This window comes from Papilio polytes, unplaced genomic scaffold (assembly GCF_000836215.1).
Source record: "Papilio polytes unplaced genomic scaffold, Ppol_1.0 DF824325.1, whole genome shotgun sequence".
Lineage (NCBI taxonomy): Eukaryota > Metazoa > Arthropoda > Insecta > Lepidoptera > Papilionidae > Papilio > Papilio polytes.
Window position 1 is genome coordinate 410,035 of NW_013524879.1, and position 19,306 is coordinate 429,340.

The window sequence follows — 19,306 nt, forward strand, 5'->3', positions numbered from 1 at the left end:
AATCTATTTATTTCGTTTCCATTGTCAACAGCTGTAAAGAGACATAATGCTATCTCTTTCAGTCTTCTAGATAATGAATACGATAGCAAAAAACCCCTTGACAAATTGGTGTTAAGAGGAAAACATCTTCATGGATGTTTTAAAAGTAAAATTTCGATCGATCCTCCATTCTCCGTAATCGATTTTTAAATTTCAAATCAGTATCTTGAAATATTGGTTATGAAAAAGAAACACTAGAAGGAACATCCTTGAAGGAAGGACATAATATTAAGTGGTTTTGTCGCCAAGCAAATTTCGTCAATTTTTTTATTAGCCTTTCGCCTGCGACTCCGTCTGTATGGGATTAATGACGTAAGTAAGGCTACTTGTACTTCCAGACTATCCTCTACATCTATGGCAAATTTCATCGAGATCCGTTCAGCAGTTTAGGCTACAAACTCTAACAAACATCCATCTAAACTTTCGCTATCTCTATACCTTCTAGTTTAGCGAATAAAAGCGGGCGCATATCTTGGACTCAACTATCGCACAACTGTTATGCGATTGTCGATTGTTTCGCAGCCAATTTAAATTGCACAACTAAAATCGAGTAGTGTGCTCTCCATATATCCGAGGAATCAACGAGACCAAACAGTCGTGCGATAGTTTAGTCAAAGGGCACGTTCTAAAAGTGACCGCTTGCTTGTCCATATAATAGTATAAATAAATAAATAGATAAATAAAAATAAAACACTATTTATTGACCAAAATAAAATTAAAAGAACACAACTTACAATTATTAATGAAATAAAAATTAAGATACAAACTCTTGGTCAAAAGGAAAAGGCTCAGCTGATACGGCTCCAGCTTGTCACTGAAGGCCGCGCTGGTTTTTAGCCTCCCCTAAACCAATAAAAATAATTATTGGTTTAAGTTATTCAAGTTAATTTAAGATGGTCTAAAATTTTAAAACATAGATGTCTTAAATGTGAATAAAATCTGAATAAATTTCCAATTTTTTTTTTTTTATAACATAAAGTGGCAAACGAGCAAGCGGCCACCTGGATCCGCCAAAATGGCGAAGCAATCGCTGCCCATAGACATCCGCAATTGCAGATGCGTTGCCTACCCTTTTCCGACGGAGGAGACGCACATAAAGTGGATATTTGCCCTTCCTATACATCTCCTCCACCGTCAAATCCACTTCCCCTTCCCATCCTCTTCTTAAAAGAAAAGGGTGGTAAAGAGAAAGGGACAATATTCCAATTCCAATATATATGAAGGGTGATTTTTTTCAAAGTCACCGTTATACCGGTTTCTAAGCTTATAATTTGATTCAATTGAATCGAACATTAAGGGATAAGTATAAGTTGTATTTACGTAATAAAACTTAAGTGCGTGTAATCACCCCCTAAGTGTCTAATAAAAGACAGTCGATTGATTTGATGACATCCAATTGAATGGAGTTTTATGGCCTCCCGGTGAGAGTAAATAATTAAATAGAGACGCAATCGAATTGACGACTATTTACATCTATACTATTATAATAAAGCGTAAACACATCTTTGTTACCTAAGATGTCAGCAATTACAGCATATTTTTAAATAATTCTTTTTGTAATAAAAATCCCTATACTTACGTCATGCTTTAGGCTATATATTTTCACGCCATTAATAGGTTAATATTTTGGATAAAAACCCTAATGCGGGAAAGAGACCATAAGTTGCTGCCAACATCAAGAAAGCAAAATTGCCATAATAAGGTATTTGGTATTCTGACATTTGCAATTGATTATTTGACATATGTAAACAATAACATAACATTTTTATAATTTCATGCGGTTGAAGTCGCAGGGTAACAGCTAGTAGATATATACAATAGATAGGCGATTGTTTTGTAACAAAATTTTCACTTTTTCATGTTGACAGCAAGTCTATGACTATCATTAGCTTGAAAACTCTTACCTCGACCAACAGCAACCATCTTACTAATATTATAAATGCGAAAGTTTAGATGGATGTTTGTTAGAGTTTGTAGCCCAAACAGCTGAACGGATTTTGATCTATTTCGGTATAGATGTCGAGGATAGTCTGAAGGAACACATAGGCTACTCACTTTTGTTTATATTAAGTCCACGCGTACGGAGTCGCCAGCGAAAGCTAGGCTCAAAAATAGTTTATAGCCTATCCAATTATAGAGTTCAAATTACAGACATAACATACTTCGTTTGTTTTTTAATTCCTGCGCGGACGAAGTCTTCGGAAAAAGGTCGTCTTATCTTACTAATAAATGCGTTTGATGTTTGTTAGTACGTATCACCAGAACTAAACAGATCTTTCTGAAATTTAGCATAGATATAAAACATTAGCTAATTACTAAAGATTTTATTTCGCACAGTCACAGGAAGAAGTTATTTTAATCCGATCTCTTAATGAGTGTATATTCCGACATCGTTCGATATCTAAATATATCGTATACGATAATCAATATCACTCAACGCCCACTATCTCTATCAATGTTATTAAGCCAATTAGAACTAACCCTAATATTTATATCTCCAATCATTGGATTAATATTAGTTACGTTAGATAACAGAGTTAAGCATCTATTAGTAATGCCATTAATTAATTTAATAAAAAAAAATGACTCGTTAGAGTAGACGGACACCTATGAACACAATCGCACAGATGTCCGATTGTCGATTGTTTCGCAGCCAATTCAAATGTTTTTCACAACTAAAAATCGAGTAACGCGCACCTAGCTTATGGGAATCAAAACGAGACTAAACAGTTTTGCGATAGTTTAGTTTCTAGTACGCTCTTAAATATAGATAAAACATTGACCTTTGATACTTCATTTATATGTAATTTTACAATCAATTTATTACGACGTTTGTAAAACAAGGAAAAAAATATTCGTAGAAATTGAATTGCTTTTCGTAATAACTATACAAATTGCTTAAATGATAAATATAGAGAGGACAATTCTTAAAATCATAAATCAGCAAAAAACATTAAAATATGTACAATTTCCTACCATGACCTTATTTAACACTAGTTGTCGCCCGCTTGCTTATAATGATAAAACACATTGTATAGTCAAATGAAACCATGTTCCTTCCCACTTTGGGATAGACTAGTCTAAACAGATCGTTAACTCATCAAATTTTATAAAGGTTCCTCTAAAAAATCATAACTCTGTGTCCTGAGGTAAAGATTTTGTTTCATAGAAGCAGTAATCAAAGCTTGTGGGGATCAGAATTCGAAGGATATTTAGTTGCTAGGCAACCGAGTTAATAACCTCTGTTAGCTTTTATTCTATAAAAGGAAAATAGACAATGCTCTTGATGGTATACTAAAGATGCTATATACAAAAAATCGCTTAAAAACAACGTATTGGTTATTAAAATCGGAAATGGCTGTTCTAAACAATTACTATGACTTTTTTCTTTATCCTTAAATTAAGGAGGATAGGCAATTTGAGAGGATATTTCTTCTTATGCATCTCCTCCATCATCTTTCCCTTCCCATCATCATCATCATCTCCTTATCCTACTCCCGTAGTGGGGCAACGGGTTTTTGTCGTCCACATAACTCTATCATACGTCATCTCAGTCATCACTCCCTTGATCATGTCACCTTTTACACAATCCATCAATCTCTTTCTAGGTCTACATCTACCGAAGTACCCTTCCACACTCATAACTAACGTTCTCCTTGTAACATGAAATTCATCCCTCCTCATAACATGCCCATACCCTTTCCCTTCCCATCCTTATAAGCAAATGGTGGAAAGGGAAAAGGACTAAAAGGCGTCCTACACGCACTCATCCGAAGAAACGCGGACTCCTGCTTTGCGTCGTTCGGTTCGCTTCGGGAGCGGTCGTGTTATTCCGTAGAGCCGGCACCTTTTTGCTGTTAGTATTATAACTATATCTAGTTTAGACATAGCCTAGACTTCCGTCATGTACCGTTATCGCGATAAAGTTTTTCAAGAACATGTGACGTCATTACAAGTGTTGTGACACACCCACTTACTTGCCTAGTGATTGACGTTATCGATATTTTGGTTACATCGAATTGTCTATGTGATGTTAAGATGAAAATCGTTACCATACTGGAACGGGACAACACTAGATCATACACGTCTCTATGACATCTGTCAATGTCTTTCAGGTATAATTAAATGGCGGGAATAGAAAGTCTAATTAAGTAGTTACAATTTTATCTATCTATACTATTATAATAAAGCGGAAAAACACACTTCTTTGTTGCCTAAGATGTCAGCAATTACAGCATATTTTTGAATATTTTTTTAATAAGCCCTACACTTACGTCACGCTTTAGGCTATATTTTTTCACGCCATTAAACTTAGGGGGTAAATATTTTGGATAAAAACCCTAATGTGGGAAAGAGACCATACGTTGCTGCCAACATCAAGGAAGCAAGGTTGCCATAGTAAGGCAATTGGTATTTTGACATTTTGCGGATGAAGTCGCACGGAAACAGTTAGTTTATGTCTAAAAGTAATTAGCATTTTAACATACGTCAATACTTACCGTGAACGTCTGTTGGTGTACATTAACCACATTGAAGTCTATAACAGCGGCTGTCAAATTAAAACACATGTTTAATTAAATAGTGTCTCACTATTGCATATTTTTTGGACATACTGTTTGTGTGTCATCACTCTACAATTACTATACTTTTCACTAACGAAATACACATAAAAAAATATTGTTTATTCTTAACTGTTACGGCCGAATATTGAATAGAGATTTAAAAATGTAACTTAATATAGTCCTTGAGATTGTAAGCGGCAATTTTGAAGTGAGTTATTTAAAATTTATTTCAGAACTAGCTGTTCTCCTGCGGCTTCATCCGCTTATAATTATGAAGATTTTATTTTATTATCTACATATATCAAATTATCAACAGCAAATGTCAAAATTACATGACATGACAAACCATGACAATCTTGGTTCCTTGATGTTGGCAGCAACTTATGGTCTCTTTCCCACATTAGGGTTTTTATCCAAAATATTTACCCCCTAATTTCAATGGCGTGAAAATATATAACCTAAAGCGTGACGTAAGTGTAAGGCTTTTATTAAAAAACATTAAAAAAAAAACATGCTGTAATTGCTGACATGTTAGGCAACAAAGAAGTGTGTGTTTACGCTTTATAATAGTAACATAGAATATAGAATATAGATTCAGTCGTTAGAGGTAAATTAACGTATTTCAAATATTTTGATGTTCTTTTAGATCCAGTCCAGTATGTTTCAAATCCTGTTAATAACATACACGTGCGAACATAATTAGTATTGGTTTGTATATGGTATGTGACAATATTTAAATTATTACATGAGTATTAAAAATCCATACATAGACATGTAAATAATGTTAAGAGCGCACACTGAACTAAACTATCGCACAACTGTTTAGTCTCTCATTCCTATGAGCTTATATGGTGCGCACACTCGATTTTTAGTTGTGCAACTAAACAGTTGAATTGGCTGCGAAACAATCGACAATCGCAGTTGTGCGATAGTTTAATCAAAGGTGTGCGTCCGCTCTAAACATCTATTTTAAGATTATTTATATCCATATGGTAATAGTACTAATTGTTAATGTTTGGTTGTTATGAGTTTAAAGGAAATATCTGTCTACAACCTTACTGTAACCTCAAATTGTTCTTAACTTTGGTAGAGCCCGTTTTAACATCTTCGCACGAATGGGCCGGCTCGCCCGGTTTAATACCACGACCACACAGAAAACAGGCGTGAAGTGGAAGCAATTCCGCGTTTCGTCTGATGAGTGTGGTGCCGGAGGCCTAATTTTAGTCCCTTTTCCTTTCCACCCTTTTCTTAAGAGGAAAGGATGGGAAGGAAAAGTGGATTGGACGGTGAAGGAGACGTATATAAAGGGGTAATGTCCTCTTTATGTGCGTCTCCTCCTCCGTCGATGAAGGGTAGGCAACGCATCTGCAATTGCGGATGTTTATGGGCAGCGGTCGCTTTCCATTTCGAGGGATTCAGGTGGTTCGCTTGATCGTTTGCCACCTTATATTATAAAAAAAACTGACAGAAGGGTCATGTTTTAAGTGTTCTTTAGTCAGTACAGGCGTAAGAGTATGGCGTTAGGGCTGCCGCCCAGGTTGCTGGCCCAGGGCGTTTGTACTTAATATCGAAGTTTGAGATATATTTCCATTGTCCGAAATGTTAAAATGTTTTGAGTAGATTAAATCTCTTTATGTTACATCTTATTTTACTCTTACTTAAGGGCCTGTCCCACTGAATTGTAAATTGTCTGATAACAATCCAACTTGTAAAATATTTGATGGAAATATCGGAAGTTCCCTTATCGTGACGTCATTTTTAAGCTATCTACGGCTCTATCAGCCGGTGGTGCGACGGCCCCTTAATAAATGTGATACTTTGCTTGGATTCATATTTGTAACGTAGAAACATATAGGGTACTTACTAAGTTTCTTTTCAATTCCACGCAAACGAATTCGCATTCAAAAGCTATTACTTAATTTTAATAGCATCATTAGCAGAATATTGACCTAAATGAATATACAATCTATACTATTATAATAAAGCGTAAACACACACTTATTTGTTGCCTAACATGTCAACAATTACAGCATATTTTTGAAAAGTTATTTTTTTAATAAAAAGACCTACACTTACGTCATGCTTTAAGATATACATTTTCACGCCATTAAACTTGGGGCGTAAATATTTTGGATAAAAACCCTAATGCGGGAAAGAGACCGTAAGTTGCTGCCAACATGAAGAAAACAAGATTATTAAGGTTTGTCATATCATGTCATTTTGATATTTGCTATTGATAATTTGAGAATACGTTTCTCACAACAATAAAATCAAATTTTCATAATTTTATGCGGGTGAAGCCGCTCGAAAACAGCTAGTTGTAAATAAAAAATACAGGTTGTAATTTCTCCAATTACATTAACCTCAATTGTTTGCCGACGCAAACATAACTAGAAACTCATCGAAGAATTTCATTGCAATGTCAAATGTATTGACGTCTCTTTCATTCGTTTTGACATAAAAGAGACAACGATAAAACATACGTTATCGTCTAAGGTTAGAAACGCACAGTCATCTAATATCGATAGGCGTTTGCGCAGCACTATTATATTGATATAACGTTAAATTTTCTTACAACGTAATAGTGATAAAGTAAGCATTCCAGTTCTTGCGTTCTCTCTCTTTGCACGTCGATATCGACAAATCGTTTCTCTAACCTCACTATTCTCGAGTTTCCCACGTGTACTTTTGGGAACGGCTAAACTTTTTCTTGTAATAATTCTCATTTTTCGTGTGTAATTTTCGACGTACAGATGTTTAAATCGGCGACATTGTGAGACTTTGACAGTTTTTTTTTTTTCAATAAATTCAGAACAAAATGTTAAATGCTTTCCGAAAAAAATATTTATTAGATTTTGCTATAAAGTAATAAATATTATTTAAGTGTTCTTCGGCAGTATTAAAATTTAGCTGATTTAAAGGTAAGTCTAATCAAATTTAATTGAATTAATAAACGAAAATTAATATTCAAAAAAAAGACTCTATGACAATTAGAATAGAGCTTCATAAAACAAGGAAAGTTTTTCCAACCTAAGATAATCGCATGTTAAAATTAATTGGCTATTTATTTTTAATTACAATGGTCTCATATACTCGTTTGTTATCAGAAAAAAACGTTTCATTTCACACATAAACGAAACTCACTTAGTATAAGTTAATTTAATTAAATTATTTTAAAATGTTGGCATTCTGGCAGAATAGTAACATGACCTTTGCCTTTTATAAGCGCGGGTTACATTACTGGCGGGAAGAACTGATTCTTTTCCGACATATGAAAAATCATACATATGAATGGAATCAGATAGATTTCTAGTTTCATCCTTCTGCATCGAATCTAAGTATAAATGCTTGTGTAATATTGCAACATTTTTTACGATGTTTTTTAGTTAGTCGAAGGAATTTGGTTGTATTTCGTGAAACTGGTCAATAATTCAGCCAATACAGTTTTCCGTAGTAAATACGATAAATTGAGAAAACTGATGCAAGCAAGTTTACTATGCTGCACAGAATATTCTGATTTATATTCACGAAGCATCTTAAAAACTAACCAAATCTTAACTGATAGATGTTTTACCTGTGTTATGTGTTTCGATACATCGTGACATGAAAGAGAAAACAATATCATGTTATTAGAGTAAAAGAGATAGATATACATGTGCTATTTGTAAACCACGTGATTTATTTAATAAATCTAATATTGGTAAGAAATTGGTAGTAAATGGTAGCATTTCCTGGACCAAAATCTACTATTTACCGTAGTTCAATTTAAATAATGAATGAACTTTTAAATATTAATGAAGTCACTAAACACACTAATTACTGGAAAATGTATTTTTAAATTTAACCAAATAGTTTTTAATAGATTTTTTTGAGGCAATGGCATTGTTACACTTGATGCCAAATTCTTGAAACCTACGTGTAACCTATTTACACGTGTTTTTTTTAAATCAGAGTAACAAACGAGTACAAATCACCTGGAAAATATCCAGGATGAATTTAAGGACACGGTTGTAAATAGACGTTGTTACCTCGGGAGTCTAGATTTAACTCTGTTACCTAAGTTATAAAGCCTAATTTTAGTCCCTTTCCCTTTCCCTTTCCACCCTTTTCTTAAGAGGAAAGGATGAGAAGAAAAATAGATTTGACGGTGGAGGAGACGTAGAGGAAGGAGAAATATCCTCTTTATGTGCATCTCCTCCTCCATCAATTAAGGGTAGGCAACGCATCTGCAATTGCGTATGTTTATGGGCAGCGGTCGCTTTCCATTTCGGTGGATTCAGACCGCTTGATCTTTTGTCACCTTACATTATAAAAAAAATCCTGAAGTCCCCTGATATACAGGTGGACAGTGGTAAAGCCCGCTATAGCATATTCGTACTGTAGGGCTTACCCGATACAATACCAAAACCACACAGAAGATAGACGTAAAGTGGAAGCGTTTCTGAGTTTCGTCGATGAATGTGCGTGCCGGAGGCCTATATTTAGTCCCTTTTCCTTTCTACCCTTTTCTTTTTTCTTTATAAAGGAATGGATATTAAGGAAAAATGAATTTAACAGTGTAGAAGATGCGCAAAAAGGGGAAATATCCTCTTTATGTGTCGCCTCCATTAATTAAGGGTAGGAAATGTATCTGCAATTGATGTCCATGGGCGGCGGTCGCGTCACCATTTCGGTCTCAGGTGTCCCCTTGTTCGTTTGCCATATGATGTAATAAAAAAACATTTTTATAAAGAGCATCAGTGACTTAGGGAATCTACAGGTCCTAGGTATATATGTAGGTAGGTAGGTCCTATGAGACCATCGTACATGGTATCAGGTTCCGGTGAATGGCCAAGATATTTCATAGGTTAATAACATAAAGTATTAACAAGAGCGGTCGATATCCATTATCTGCGTCATTTGTGACAACGTATCCATTAGACGCCAGAATGACACCCACGGCAGAAAATACCGGGCATTTTTATATTGGATATTTCTAGCACATGTCTTTGTTATTTTGTAACAAAGAGGTTTATTCCCGCAATATTACAAGTAGTAGTAATTAAAAGCCTGTCCCACCACTAGCCGATAAAGCCATTAGGATCAGATTAAAAATAACGTCACTGTCAGGTCAGATAAGAGGACAGAATCCGATATTACATTCACATATTTTACACGTTGGATTGTTGACATACAATTTACAATTTGGTGGGACTGGCCCTTAGTATTATTTAGAGTATTAAGTAACTTTTACGCAATAAAAGTAAGAAATCACAATTAAATTTACTTTAAAACTTAGCGTACGTTATAAATTGTGTTTTGTGGTATTTCACCAGTAATTACCCTGATAATAAAACGCAAAAACCTCTTATAATTTATGTATGTAAGTGCAGTTACCGGAAAACCAGTAACTATGACAATTTCAACCTGATTTTCGGCGTCAATGAGAAATGACATTTCACAAATTGGGTCGGTAATAAAATCTCTAAAGTGTATTATATAGTCCCGATAAGTCGTGTCGAGTCAGTATAACGAATAAGTTTAAGTTAAAGATTTAAGTTATCTTACGTAAATACATTCTATCGAGTAACATACCTTACATAGACGATACTTCAGATAAGATAAAAACTTTGGGTAAACTAGACGAAAGATATAAGCGGGGATTCTCTTTTACTGAAGGGATTTCTTAATAACTGGACTGGAATACACATTCTAGTACACATAGGCGTACCTACTAGCACATGTTTATACGCTAACTGGCTAAGAAACCGGCGAGATTTTTGATTTTCTAACAACTGTGTGTAAACAAGTTGAGAGTAGTGTAAAAGTTGACACTCTTTGTCGCTTACGCCAGTAGCTCTGAGATCTACTACTCCATTTTAATGGCATATCTATTACTAGCTTACGGTTATGACTTCCACTGCGTGGTATTAAAACACAATACTAACCTATGTGTTCTTCCAGACTATCCTCTAAATCTATGCCAAACATCGTGATCTTTTCAGCTTAAGAAATGTGAAAGTATACATATACGAGTACTTTCACATTTATTTTAGTAAGATTAGTTAAGTCCTCGCCACTGGTTCTAACTGCAACCTTCAGCGACAAAATCGCCAAAAGCAAATAGTCACAAAATTCCACACCTTATAGCCTAGCCTGTTCCTTTCATTAAGGTCAGCGACATCTATCAAATTATGCTTGTATTTCGGATAGAGATTTTTGTAGTTTTGCACGTCTTTCAAATACCGGACGTTAATATCGTTCTAAATTTAAAAACGATATTAAAAATATAACGGTTTTTAAAAATGGAAACCGACACAACTGTCACGAGGGCGCGGGAATGACGTTCATCGTACGTGAATTGCATCATTCCGTTCGAAGTGTTTCTCCATTGAGGTTCAAGGTATTTGTATGTAGAAATACATGAAAGTTATGTAACGACTGAAATACCGTATAAATGTTGAATTAAAAGAAATTTCTGGTTACTTATGATATATTTAAAAAGGCGAAACTTGTACTGGCTACTTTCGCGATTAAAAGAAAAAATGGAGCAACGTTAAAAAGATGAAAGTAGAAATGAAATTGTAGAATTAATTTCTCGATTAACGCAGAATAATTAACTTTTTTCAAAACATAAGGTGGCAAATGAGCAAGCGGCCACCTGAATTCGCCAAAATGGCGAAGCGACCGCTGCCCATAGACATCCGCAATTGCAGATGCGTAGCCTACCCTTGTACGACGGAGGAGAAGACCCACATACGGAGGATATCCCCTTCCTATGCATCTCCTCCACCGTCAAATCCACATTAGGCCTGAGGCACCACATTCATAAGACAACAAACTAAATCAACTAAATGTAAAAATTATTTCCAATTTTAATGTAACTGTAGCACTTAACAAGATTCCTTGTTATAACGTTTTTTTCGTAAAACAAACCGGTCACGATTTTTCCTAGTAACTAACTTTTTTTGCTAAAATCATTACTAAAATATTTAATATTAAATGGACATAAAGATAAAACGACAGTTCATTCATTCGTGTTGGCTGTACGACTCGCAACCTTTGCCTTAAGAACATTTTTGACAGTTGATTGGCGCGCTTTTCTGACCTTTTATTTTGTACTTTTTTTTCTAGATGACATACAAATTACGGTTCTTTTCCATTGCCATTAAACCTCTAAATAAAAAGAAAACATTAAATATCCGTTAATGTGATAGAGTAATGAATCTTAAAGTTTTTAAACGCTGGCTTTTTCTAGTATTCATTCACTTTAGGGAATGTTTATAGGTGAAATAAAACACTTAACTAGTTAATAATCGGAAATACCACACTCTGGATTGTCATACGTAACATTTATGGCGATTTCCGTGGCCAATGCGGCGCTGAAATAACCATCCGACTGCAGCAAGGTCAGCCATGTTGAATATAGGGATGTACAATAATTATCGACATTGCAAATATAAGATGTCTTATATAACTGTATTATCTTAATTTTTATTTAATATCACGAATAGATTTCTACAATTCAATCTTCGTTAGCAAATTTGTTAAACAATGTGATTTTTAGTTGATAATTTAATCTATTGGTAACATGAATAATAAATGAAAGAATAGTCATTTGCTATAGACTTGAAAGGAAATAAAATATAAATTATTGTTAATATTTTGGGTATAACGGGGTCAAATAAACTATTAAAACATGTATTATTAATGCCTTTTCATCACTGTATATTAATTTCTACATTGGCGTAGAAGGAATGTCGATATTTGCGCCACGGGTCCATCTCTAGACAGCAATAAATCGGGGTCGACGGCCGTTTGACGTGTGGAATGAGTTCAAGGTCGCAGCTGTCATCTCACATCTCAAGCAGTTTCGGTTTCTCGGAATTAATTTTGTAAAAAGAATATTTTATCGCTTTTTAATGTTGCCATTTGAAACTGAACATGATTACCATTTTAATGCCAGTCATAAATTAGTTAAGTGTAACTAAAAGTAATAAATTCTCTATGAATTTTTTATTTGTCACATAAGAGAAGGACGGATATCAGAACAAAAAAATTTTTATAGACATTTTACATAGAATTTTCGCTGACAATTTAAAAATAGTATACGAGAAGTGTATATTTAAAAATGGTACGTGAGTTTGTATGTCGCATAATATCACGTAAGGCATATCAGCGAAATATTTACACGCATTTACCTTATGAATGGAAATTTTGTTATGCAGATTAAAAAAAATCGATTCGCTATTGCGTATTCTGCGTTCTATATTTAAATGCATAGAATCACAATTTATAACTGGCCGTTTGTACCAGTTCTAATATTATTTTTTATCTGTAGAAAAAGTAAATTATCAGTGGCAGTTTATCATTTGATCGTGTCGCTTTTATTTTTGGGTTTTCTTTGTTTGTTACCGAAAAAATAAAAATAATAGTGACAATTTTTTCTTACAATTCCTTTCCCTTTCTGATACCAAAGCTGGGGTATTACTTGTATTGTAAAAAAGTATTTTAAAATGAAATTATTATAAATATTACATCATTAGAATTTGATCATGTTTGCTGAAAGTATAGTCAAGTCTGGGACAGCATAAATGTTGCTCCGAAGGTCGGAAGTGACCTCGTTTCCTATTGCAGTTACAAAGAGAATTGCCGCCAGCGATTCTCAAACTCGTTAGTACAATGTTTTAAATCATTAAAAGCACATTGCCTTTATTAATGGCCAGCAATACTCACACAACAATACAACACAACTGTTGTGCGATTGTCGATTGTTTCACAGCCAATTCAACTGTTTAGTTGTACAACTAAAAATCGAGTAGTGTACGCTTCATATAAGGTCGTAGGAATCAAAGCGAGACTAAACAGTTGGGCGTTAGTTTAGTTACAGACAAGCACTGAAAATTCGGGTTTTACGAAGTTTGAGAAGCGCTGTATTATATTGTCGCGAACGTGATTTGAACCAGCCGCCAGACAACGGTTGCTACGTGACTTGACGCCACGTCCGCGACCCTCTCACGCTGCCAGTGTTGTTAAGGTCATGTACACACAGGGCCGGTTTTAGTATTACCGATGCCTTGTGCGAAATGTCTACGGCACCCCTTAAATGTAAAAACCACACGGAAAAGGCAGAAACGCCTGCCCGTGCATATGTAGCCCTGAACTATCGCCCTTACCCTAAAGATGGTCGTAAAAACGGCTCTTTAATATATCCTGAAATATGGGATATTATATTTAAGATTATGTTGCCGTTAAATTATGCATTTTATTTTTTTTATGTAGGTAGGGGAAATGCTCTGTTTCTATGCGTCCTTTCTGTAGATGAAAGAAATCGTTTGACTATTTTAGATAATTCCGATGGACGCCTACAAACATTATACTATAAAAATCCATTTAGAACATTTAGAGGGCTTGCACCTTTGACTAAACTGTCGTAGAACTGTTGTGCGATTGTCGATTGTTTCACCATTCATCTGTTTAGTTGCACAATAAAAAATCGCGCGCTTACATATCAGTTCATAGGAATCAAAGCGAGACTACAATTATGTCATAGTTCAGTTTAAAGTGTGTCCAGGCTCTTACTTTGTCATTGTATAGTGTGGATACACCCTTAACAGTCGTGTGCAAAAGCAAAATAAATTGTGTGTAATAAGTTTCTGAGAAGAGAAGCAGACGCTGAGACAGTAGTTATTTTTGCTGTATTAGCTAACTGTAATCTGTCATTAGATGCCGATAGACAGACTTTGAGTTTTAAGAGACAGGATCTGTCAAGGACCGACAAATGTAGTCGAAATATCAGCCTAAACAAAGTAATATTTTAACTATCGTTTCGAATCGAATCGTGCTTGTCACGTATTTTTATACGTTTTGACACATATTGTTGATTCTATAAGAGATATCGAAAATTACTTTGTCTAGAAGGACTGGGCCGCAGACAAAACCTTACGCATAGAAATAGATGTGATAATACAAAAAAAAACAACAGTAAGACAAGGGTTGTCACTTTTTATTACAGAGGGAAAGAGGGTAACAGTAGTTAGACTAAGCGTGTGTGTTCCTTTTGTAGATGTACGTAAATTGAAGTGTAGAGTATAAAAATATGTTTTGATTTTTTACCTCACATCCTGTTTAATGTGTCCGAATTTATATGTGCCTAGTCCGTTTCTCTATAATCAAAGGCAGACAACGGAATCGAATTTCTTGCATTTAGTAATATAAGTCGTCTGATAATGTGAAGTCGATCTTTTTGTATTTCATTCACAAAGTTCTCATAAGTTATGAAAATGTTGAACACACTGGCAGTATTTTAATGTTTTTTGTGATTTAGACATATTTTCCGATATAAACCGCGATAGAATCGTATCAGCTTTCGTTTCTACTGGGGGTCTCGGAGCCACTAAGTTTGTGACTAGGCCATAGTCAACCTGCACTGCGGGTTGTCTTCACACATATCTCTGAATTCCTTCCCCGATTCGTCATCATCATGGTTTCCTTCACCGTAAGAAAGTCGGGTAAATTATGTACATACTAGCTGTTGCCAACGACTTCGTCCGCGTGGTATTAGAAAACATCCGAACTATATAAATAACAAAAAGCTACGTATCCCTCGGGATCCGGACATTTCTCGGGGATGAAGCTTATCCCATGTGTACTCTAGACTTTGTTTTATATCTGTGCCAAATTTCAATAAGATATGTTGAACCGTTGCAGTATGATCGAGTAAACATTAAAAAACTAAATTAATGAATCCCACGCGGACCGTAACTATTCCCGGGATAAAAAGTATTCTATGTGTTCTTCCAGACTATGCTCTAAATCTGTGCCAAATTTCATGGAGATCCTTTCATCCGTTTAGGCAACAAACGCTAACAAACATCCATCCATCGTAACTCTCGCATTTATATTTGTATGATGAGTTTCGAACTCTCCCTCGAGGATCTGTGGATTACAAGTTAAGTTATATTCTTGTGTAACTAAATAACTTTAACTTTGTTTAAACATCGGAACATTAATCAGAACTTAAATTTTACTAGTTCAAACGGGTTACAGTCTGCGTCGGTTATTCGAACGTTGATTAATTTGAAATCAGTCTTAAAGCGATATCTCGATATATCTTGATAATACTTGACAATCACAAGAAATTTACCGCTTGATAGAATCAGGATTCATAAGACTGAATTAAAACAAGGAAAAATGTTTTCTACAAAGCCCGCGAGAAACTGACTGACTGATACTGATAGTTTTATTTGTAAAATAAATGACAGTTTTAATTGAACAAACGAACTTTTCAAATAAAAATCTTTGTGTGTCTAAATTTGAACTGTCAGAACGTCTGTATCGGACTTAAATACGCAAGGCGAAAACTATACCCCTCTCTTTAAGGAAGTCAGTTAAATAAATCAAAAAATACTAGATAATATTAACTTTATTGGAGGTTTTTATCAGCTCTAAAAAGACTTAACGAATCTCGGCATTAGAATAGTCTGGAAGAATACATTTAAGTTTTATAAGTTAAAATATTAAGTTTTATTACGGCGAAGGAAAACATCGTGATGCAACCTGCACATATCGGCGAATAAATTCAAAGATATGTGTGAAGTCAACCAACCCGCAGTGCAGCGTGGTTGACTATGGCCTAGTCACCCCGTATTAGGGTAGGCTCCGAGCCCCTCAGTGGGGACGTATAGTGAGCTGGTGATGATGATGAAGATGAAGTTTTATTCCGCGAGGAATTCGTGGACACATCACTATAGTTAATTAAAATTTCAATAGTATTCCACCATTATAGTAATCCATATAAACTTATCTATTTCGAGGTTAAATGAATTGACGCGTGAATATTTAATTACAATAAGATAACCAATTAAGAAGTTAATTATTTAACTACGCCTTATATTTTACTACAAAAGCGAAATCAGCAATCTTTAAGGTTAATTGGTATGAATGGGAATTACTCTAATCAAGGCCACACTTATCTCTTATAAGGAAATTAAAATAACTAAATCAATCATATTAATATTATAAATGGATGGATGGATGTTTGTTAGTTTGTGGCCCAAACGGCTGAATAGATTTCGATGAAATTTGGTATAGATGTAGAGGATAATCTGGAAGAACACATAGGCTAATCACTTTTGTTTTATCTAATTCCACTCGGACGGAGTCATGGCGAAAGGTATAACTATAATGTACAGGAAATCGTTTTTGTTTCATACAACTTTTCTTCATAATTAAAATTAGATACAACGCCATCTGTTGACATTTTAGAAAAATATATTTTTATATTACCTAAACACTTACGCTGATATTGTATCAGATGCTTGAATTGAATGAAAAAAAATTGCCCCAACTTATAAAAGGGAAATGGAAAGAGAGCTGTAGTACAAAAATGATCTTGTGCCATTGTCAGGAGGTGTTAATAGTAAGGAAATTTCCACCACTTGTGTCCAAAAGGTTAGATAGATTCGATAAAATGTCTTACAGTTGCTAAGTGCAGGACCGACACTTTCCGCATAACAACCACAGCCAATTCAGTTGTGTAGAGCTGATATTAAAAAATAAAAGATTGCGAGCTAAACAAGCTATCAATAACGGCAATTTGAAGTAGTTACAGGACCGCACGCGAGATGCACTTGCGGCCAATCTTGCGCCACAGAGTATTGTACACACAGATATTGCAAATTAAAAAAAATCTTCTGTACACTTTAAAATTGAACTATATTCTATAGGTTTAAATTCTCGTAAACAAATAATAAATTCGACTAACTGTACATGTATTAAAATAAATTACATTTCAATATAAAGGGGCTTTAATATATTTTAAGTATACGTCAACCCTTTACACCATAAAAAGCGGCCGGCGCGGATTTTTAACAAAACATAGGTATTAAAGAGTCTAATTATTTCTACATAAGTGGTTTGAATTAGTTACACGATGTTATGACAAAAAGAACTTGTATACGCCAAAGTTTTTATCCTGCTTTTGGGTATTAGATTCAAAATTCAAGATAGATTCGCTAGGCCTTAATCACAATAGCCCAATGACTTCATCATTGAATTTCCTCGTACATATAGTAAGAATTAATCCAATTCTTGTAATCTCTGTGTTCCCATTACTCTATGCGGTGGCAAGGAGTCAATTAATCACAGTAGACTGCACGGCGCTGGGCGCATGGACTTTGCTATTGCCTTGCGATATAACTAATGTATCATATGATTGCATGAATTGGTGCAACTGTTCGCTTAGCGACAAATACTGCGGACAGGAGCCTTTAGTAACAGTAGAGTCCGCTTTAACATCTTTGCTACAATGGGTTCCAAGCAATACCATGACCACGTAATTTAACAGTGGTAGAGCCCGCTTAGAATGGGTCAGCTCGTCCGGTGAACCCCGACCACACAGAAGACAGACGTGTAGTGGAAGCAATTTCTCGTACAGTCTGATGAGTTGGTGCCTACCCACATTTAGTCCCTTTTCCATCCCACCCTTTTTCTCATAAGAATAGGATAAGGACGGTTGATTTGACGGTGGAGGAAACGCATAGGAAGAGGATATATTGTTTTAAAATCCAGTCAACAGATGGCATTATTTTTGACCGACTTCCCAAAAGAAGGAAGTACTCAATTCGTCTGTATATTTTTTTTATGTGTGTTACGGCATAACTCCGCCGCTAGTGGACCGATTTTGATAATTCTTTTTTTATTCGAAAGGTATTGAAGTTGGTGTCAGTCAATATAGATTCATTACTTAATCGTTACTATACTTTCAATTGTCAATTGTTATGGTAAAAATGTGGAAACCTTTACGTAGAAATATCACTGCATACCTTGGCTGACACCGACATCAAAGTAATAATAATTGTACAATATTGACATAACAGTTACAATAAGGTAGCTTTACTATTTTCAAGGAATTATTTCGTTACTTTTTAGTGTACTGTTTTTTTTTTGAGAATATTTTGTTTTTAATGTATTTTGTTTGGAAGTCGGTTTTGTTTTTTTATTAAAAAGTTTTGTTTATTCCATGTCAGTTTTTTTTAATTAAGGCACACACAAAGACTACAAATAATTCCAATTCGAATATTGATTCGTCCTAAAATAGATTTTCATTGTAAATCGTTACACGTTCCGTTGAAGGATTTCAAACAAATTAAGCAGTAATTTGTTGTAAGGGGGATCGTGTGCCGACATTAATTGTGTTCACTAGACAGCCACTAGGATTAGGAACACTAATTACACGAGCTTAGTGCCTACTGAGAATTATCTGAATGATTGTGGTCCAAGTTAAAAGATGATGGCGGTGTACTGTTGCTATGTGCTTCAGTAGTATGTTAATTATATAATAGTGGGCTGTATATCTTGCTGGTAGTTAAATTGTCGAGTTTTTTTTTATAATAGAAGGTGGCAAACGAGCAAGCGGCCACCTGAATCAACCGAAATGGAAAGCAACCGCTGCTCATAAACATCCGCAATTGCAGATGCGTTGCCTACCCTTGATTGATGGAGGAGGAGACGCACATAAAGAGGAAATTTTCCCTTCTTATGCATCTCCGTCAAATCCACTTTTCCTTTCCATCCTTTCCTCTCAAGAAAAGAGTGGAAAGGGAAAGGGACTAAAATTAGACCTCCGGCACCACACTCATCAGACGAAACGCGGAATTGCTTCCACTTCACGCCTGTTTTCTGTGTGGTCGTGGTACACCGGGCGAGCCGGCCCATTTGTGCGA

At 35.1% G+C, this 19,306-nt stretch overlaps 1 protein-coding gene across 1 annotated transcript in view; it reads left to right on the forward strand.

Moving 5' to 3' along the window:
* The first annotated feature begins 7,168 nt into the window (after window positions 1–7,168).
* Window positions 7,169–19,306, forward strand: part of LOC106099973 (neural/ectodermal development factor IMP-L2) — a 45,991-nt gene continuing 33,853 nt past the window's right edge. Inside the window, exon 1 of the mRNA XM_013278692.1 lies at window positions 7,169–7,193. The gene's annotated coding sequence lies outside the window, so the exon portion shown is untranslated. The remainder of the gene's footprint in view (window positions 7,194–19,306) is intronic.